The sequence below is a fragment of the Chiloscyllium punctatum genome, chromosome 18 (assembly GCF_047496795.1).
Source record: "Chiloscyllium punctatum isolate Juve2018m chromosome 18, sChiPun1.3, whole genome shotgun sequence".
Classification (NCBI taxonomy): domain Eukaryota; kingdom Metazoa; phylum Chordata; class Chondrichthyes; order Orectolobiformes; family Hemiscylliidae; genus Chiloscyllium; species Chiloscyllium punctatum.
Genome location: NC_092756.1, coordinates 16,900,484 through 16,906,281, shown reverse-complemented (window position 1 = coordinate 16,906,281; position 5,798 = coordinate 16,900,484). Strand labels below are relative to the sequence as shown.

Genomic DNA, 5,798 nt, shown 5'->3' with positions numbered 1-5,798 from the left:
TTAGTTCCCATATTCTACTGCTGCCCCGACTTTCATACGATAATGTACCTTTCAAAGAGAGCGTTTGTAGCTGTGGAATGACAGTGGTAGCTGTTTCCCCTCGCTCTTACTGCCGCCCTTGGTCGTGTAGGGGCTGCAATTCTTATCTTACACGCGGTAGCTGAGTGTGCAATTCTCTGTTGTGGAAAAGCGGAGTGTTTTGGAGCAGAAAGATGTGAAGCTCGGATGCTTCTGGAGTTCTTGTTGAAATGTTCGGTGACGCTAGGAAGATGGTTTGCAGACTTTTCCTCCCTTTCTGGGTGACATTCTCATTGCTGCAGAGGTTCCTGTGAAGCACTGCTCTCATGTTTTGGTACGAATTAATTTGGTTTCATTCCCGCTGCTTCCGTTTGTTGGAATTGCAGGTTGGGTCCAACGGATGGAATCCGTGGATGAGTGCCCTGCTTCCAGGAATTGTCTGGCTGTCTTCTGCTTGCCCTGTCTTATTATTGTTGTGCTATTCTAGTCGAATGTGTGGCCCTTGCCGTTTGTACGTATTGCTACTAGGGACTGCTGGACTGACGCCCACACAAATTCTTTGCCAAGAACCAATATCCACCCACCTTCATTCGCAAATGCATGGCACACAAAGTTCGCAACGAGGATTTGATATGAGGTAATGTTTAAATCATGCTTCCCTATGTTAAAAGCAAATTCTGGAAAACGATATCCAGACTCCTCCGAACACTCGGACATATGACAGCACAGAAACCGAGAGCCTCACTCAGACAACAACTCACGAGAAACCAAGGCCCAATACCCATCATGTGCAGGTCAAACGTGGTTGCAGAGATTCCACGAGAGACTGCATGAAACACGACATAGGAGAAAGATGCTGACAACTAGAGAGCTGCATTCATAATTTCATCTGGACTGTAAACGCCTCGGACAGATGTTCCTTGAAGTTATGCACAGAATATTGAATGTCTCTGATCCCAGGGCTTGGAATTCGGATGATATGACCGTCTGCAGCACTAGTTACTTCCTTGCGTGAGGTAACTCCTGATGGAACACATGTCACATTCTATTGCTCATTGAGAAATACATCCAAAATAGGAGCTTAGAGCAGCATTTCTGTTGTCCTTCTGGTGCTGTCCCTGACATGCCCTGTGGCACTGCACTTATTCTGTGTTTTCTGAGGGTTTGTCACATGGTTCCACGATCGTATTATGGGCAGTAATCTGCATTTTCGCTTCAATAACGGGTGTGTGAAGCGGAGGTCCACCATTCTCTATTCTATTTTTCTCTTCTTATGCACAACTGCACTACAGAAAAGGCTCAATTAATATTGAAAGATGATATACAGAGGCGTGTGAAATACCAAAGTTTTAATGACATTTATGCAATGGTTTGTGATTACCTTGATTCAGGAAATAAGGATGGAAAGTCTGTTTGGCTGGAGTTGAGGAACAGTGAGGAATGAACTCACAAGCATGTGTAGTTTACAAGCCCACTCGCAGTAACCACAAAGCCAAATAAATCGTACAAGGGGAAAAAAAATGCGTGTGAGTGACAAAAATGGCAATAGTCATGCGTGATCTTAACTTCCCATCTAAAACTCTCGTTCCATTGTAAAAAAGTTTGGAGAACTAAAATCAAAAAAATCCCACATGTCCCATAAAACATCACGAGGGATATCTTGGTAATTGATAACTCTACTGGTGACTTAATTTTCCGATTTTCTTGCAAACCATCTCTTTAATTGTGAGCATCAGAAAAGGCTTTTGTTTGCCAGCAAGAAATAAATATTTGATTAACCTTTGTTGGTTTCATGTATAAGAACACTGAGACTCCTCTGCACCGCACTTCTTTTGCGTTTCTATCGATTTTAACACCAGTGTGTCTTTTGGTTCTTCCCAACAAAGTATATGACCTCGCATTCCCTACATGAAACTGCATCTGCCAAGAATACTCCAATTGTTGGACGGAATCCTGAGGAACAGAATGTACATGTATTTGGAAAGGCAAGGACTGATTCGGGATTGTTAACATGGCGTTGTGCGTGGGAAATCATGTCTCACAAACTTGATTCAGTTTTTTGAAGAAGTAACAAAGAAGCTTGATGAGGGCAGAGCAGTAAATGTGATCCATACGGTCTTCAGTACGGCGTTCAATAATGTTCCCCATGGGAGACTGATTGGCAAGGTTAGATCTCATGTAACAGCAGTGGACGTAATACCGAGCCTTGTGGTATGCCGCCAAGAACTGGACACCAAGAAGAACATGTTCCAACAACTACAACACCGTTTTCTATTGGCAAGCCAATTACTGATCAAAGCTGCAATCTCTCCCACAGTTACATTCCTCCGCATTTTGTATAATAGCCTATTGTGGGGAAACTTATCGAACAACTTGCTGAAACCCATATACACCACATTAACCGGCTTACTGTCATCTACCTGTTTGGTCACTTTGTCAAAAAAGTCAACAATATTCGTCAGGCAAGGCCTACCCTTCAAAAAACCGTGCTGACTGTCCCTGATCAGATTATTCTTTTCGAGATGGTCATAAATCCTATCTATAATAACCTTTTCCAACACGTTACCAACAACTGCAGTGAGACTCACTGGTCTGTAATTACCAGGGTTCTCTCTACGAAACTATTTGAACAAGGGAACAACATATGCTATGCTCATTCCACAGGCACTATTCCTGTAGACAACGATGATTTGACGATCAATTCCAAAGACTCATCAATCTCTTCCCTTGCTTCCTAGAGGATACTCGGACAGATCCCATCCGGCCCAGGGGACTTGTCTGTTTTCACACTCTTCAGTATTTCTATCACCTAATCCTTGTGAACCTCAGTATCTACTACACTAGACACAAGTATCTATGTATCTTCGTCGCAAACATTTTCATTTTCTATCGCGAAAACTGTCGAAAAATATTTATTTAGTGCTTCCCCTATCTCCTCTGACTCCATACAAAACTTCCCGCTATTATCCTTGATTGTCCCAAATTTAACTCTCGTCATTCTTTTATTCCTGACATACCTATGGAAAGCCTTAGATTTAACCCTGATCCTATCTGCCAACAACTTCTCATGTCTCCTCCTGGCTCTTCTCAGCTCTCTTTTTCGGTCTTTCCTGATATCGTTGGAACCCTCGAGCGCTCTAACTGAGTTTTCACGTTTTGTCCAAACATAAGACTTTTGTCCTTCTTCACCAGGCATTCCACTTCCTTAGTAAACCACCGCTCACGCGTTCTATATCTTCCTCCCTGCCTGACAGGTACATACTTATCTAGGACACACAGGAGCTTTTCCTTGAATAAGCTCCACATTTTAATGTGCTCACCCCCTGCAGTTTCCTACCCGATTCTACGCTTCCTAAATCTTACCACATTGCATCGTGATTTCCCTTCCACCAGCTGAAACTCTTGCTCCGTGGAGTACAACTATCCCTTTCCATCACGAAAGTAAACCTGAGAAAAATGTGATCGCTTTCTCCAAAGTGCTCACCTACTTCCAAATCTAAAACCTGGCCAAGCTCGTTACCCAGTACTCAGTTGAAAGTGGCTTCTTCCCTTGAAGGCATGTCTACATACTGTGTCAGGAAGCCCTCCTGCACACACAGGACAAAAACTGACCCATCTATAGTACTCGTACTGTAGTGATCCCAGTCAATATTTGGATATTGTCTTGAGTGTTCCAGAGTGTTTCATTGTCCCAGAGTCCAGATGAAGCTTGTATTCCTCACGTACAGGAGCGAGAATTCTTTCAATATCTCAGATCAGTTCCTGTCCCGAGAACATCAGAGTCAATGTCCCTTCCTCTACTCGGGCCGACAGTTCACACTTCTTCATTCTCCTCTGATCCCATTTCCCAAAGTGTTTCTCAAGATTTCCAAAGCTGGGGCCTAAATTATATGGTTTGCTTCCTAAACATTTTTCCAACTGCCAACTGACAATATGTTCACAGTTTCTCTTCACAATCCTCTGGCTTGCACCATGTCCAGGGATGAGAAGTCCCGTTTGGTGGAGGGAGTTGCTAGGCTGGTGAGTTTCACTTTGGAACAAAAATGGATAAGTGGCAATTTCCTGCTGTTGTTTGTAATGATGGGAGAGGGAGCGGTGGGGAATGAGCACTCTGACGCGCAGGAAGAAGTGTTGCCACTGACCAGAGTCAGAGAACAGAGGACAGGGATTAAAGGAATCTAATGAAAAGCAGCACTTCTGCTCAGGACGTTCAATAACAACTGCAGAAACCCGATGTGTCGGGCAGTGTATCTGGAAAGAGAAACAGAGATAATGTTTTATGTGTGGAACACTTCTGATGAAGAACTCGAGTTTCCTAAGTCTAATCAAATTACAGGCCTGGTTGGCAAAACAGGCTTTCGGAACTTTGAATTGTTCCAGCATGAAAGCATTCATAATGTATTCAGCAGGATTTAAGCCTACGTGGGGAAACCCCAATGGATTTCTAATCCATCGCCTTAACCACTCGGCCATGACTATACAGAGGGCTGGACCCTTGAGCATTGAGCAAATCAGCCGTGATCTCATTGAAAGCTGCCGCTGACTTCAGTTAAATGCTTCCATCTCCTTTCATACCTTTGCTGTCATTTGTAAGGTGCGAGACACCAATGTAAAAGAAGAAAAGCACAAAGTTAGGAAAAGATATTTGCAGTCAAATAGAGTCATAATTATTTATTGAAAGGAAAATCACACTTGACAATTTGCTAGATCTCTTTGCGAACATGACCAGCAGAGGTAATCAAGGGAGCTATTGATCTGAGTATTCTTGGACATGAAACAAACAAAGGTTAGTGACATATTCATTTCTTTTTCTGGCGAACGAAATGGTATTTCCTGATGGTTACAATGAAAGAGATGGTTCCCAATAAAAGACAGAGATTAAGACGCATGTAGATATACTTCAATGTGATAAGATTCACTTTCCGCCCCTAATTACCCCAGAGATGGAGGGGGGTGCGTTACGTTTCTTCACTCTTCAACTCCACAGCATGGAGATACAGACATGAAACCGCAAACGATGGAGTTCTTGAATTGGGAACCAGCGACACTGAAGGAACTAGGCAAAAGTGAGGACTGCAGATACTGGAAACCTGATTTTAGATCAGAAAATGCTGGAAAAGCAAAGCAGGTCAGACCGCATCCGATGAGCAGGAAAGTCGACGTTTTTGTTGCCAGTCTTTCTGCGTTCCGCAAACAATTTTCATTTTTGGCTCAGATTTCCAGCAACTGCAGCTATTTGTATTATGTTAACCTTCATAATGTTTTGGTCAAAACCAATGACCTGCTAGCATCGGAAAATCGGCAGAAGTACTGGTACACCGATATGTTAGCTGAACAATACAACCATTCCATGAGCGGGAATAAGATCCGGGCCACGGTGCTGAGAGTACCGAATCCTCACAAGTAAATAACAAGACCAGGGGATAGATACTATCGTATTTGGTGTAAATAAAACACCCTTTATGAACATTTTCGTTGCAGATTATTTTCAACTTGTATTCGTAGATTTACAAAGTGGGAAAAGGCCATTCCACCTGTGTGCATTGTGGCTAATCAGAGAGCCATCAATTCTATTCGCAGTTTCCAACTTTGGCCCAAAGTCTCGTGTGTTCTAATGTTCCCAGGGCAAATGTCAATGACTTTATGCTGTGTTCTTAAATGACACAATAATGGGGCAGATGTACGACACTTCCACAACGACTTGTAACTCTTTTGAGGAACTCATGCTCATTTTGACCCACGAAGGGAGACACACAGAAAGATACACAGAGGTCTCCATT

General features: G+C 43.0%; 1 non-coding gene across 1 annotated transcript; it reads right to left on the bottom strand.

Annotated features, from left to right (window-relative positions):
• Positions 1-4,415: 4,415 nt before the first annotated feature.
• trnas-aga (transfer RNA serine (anticodon AGA)) lies at positions 4,416-4,499 on the bottom strand. Its single transcript has one exon. It is a non-coding gene; the product is annotated as a tRNA-Ser (tRNA).
• Between the last annotated feature and the right edge of the window lie 1,299 nt (positions 4,500-5,798).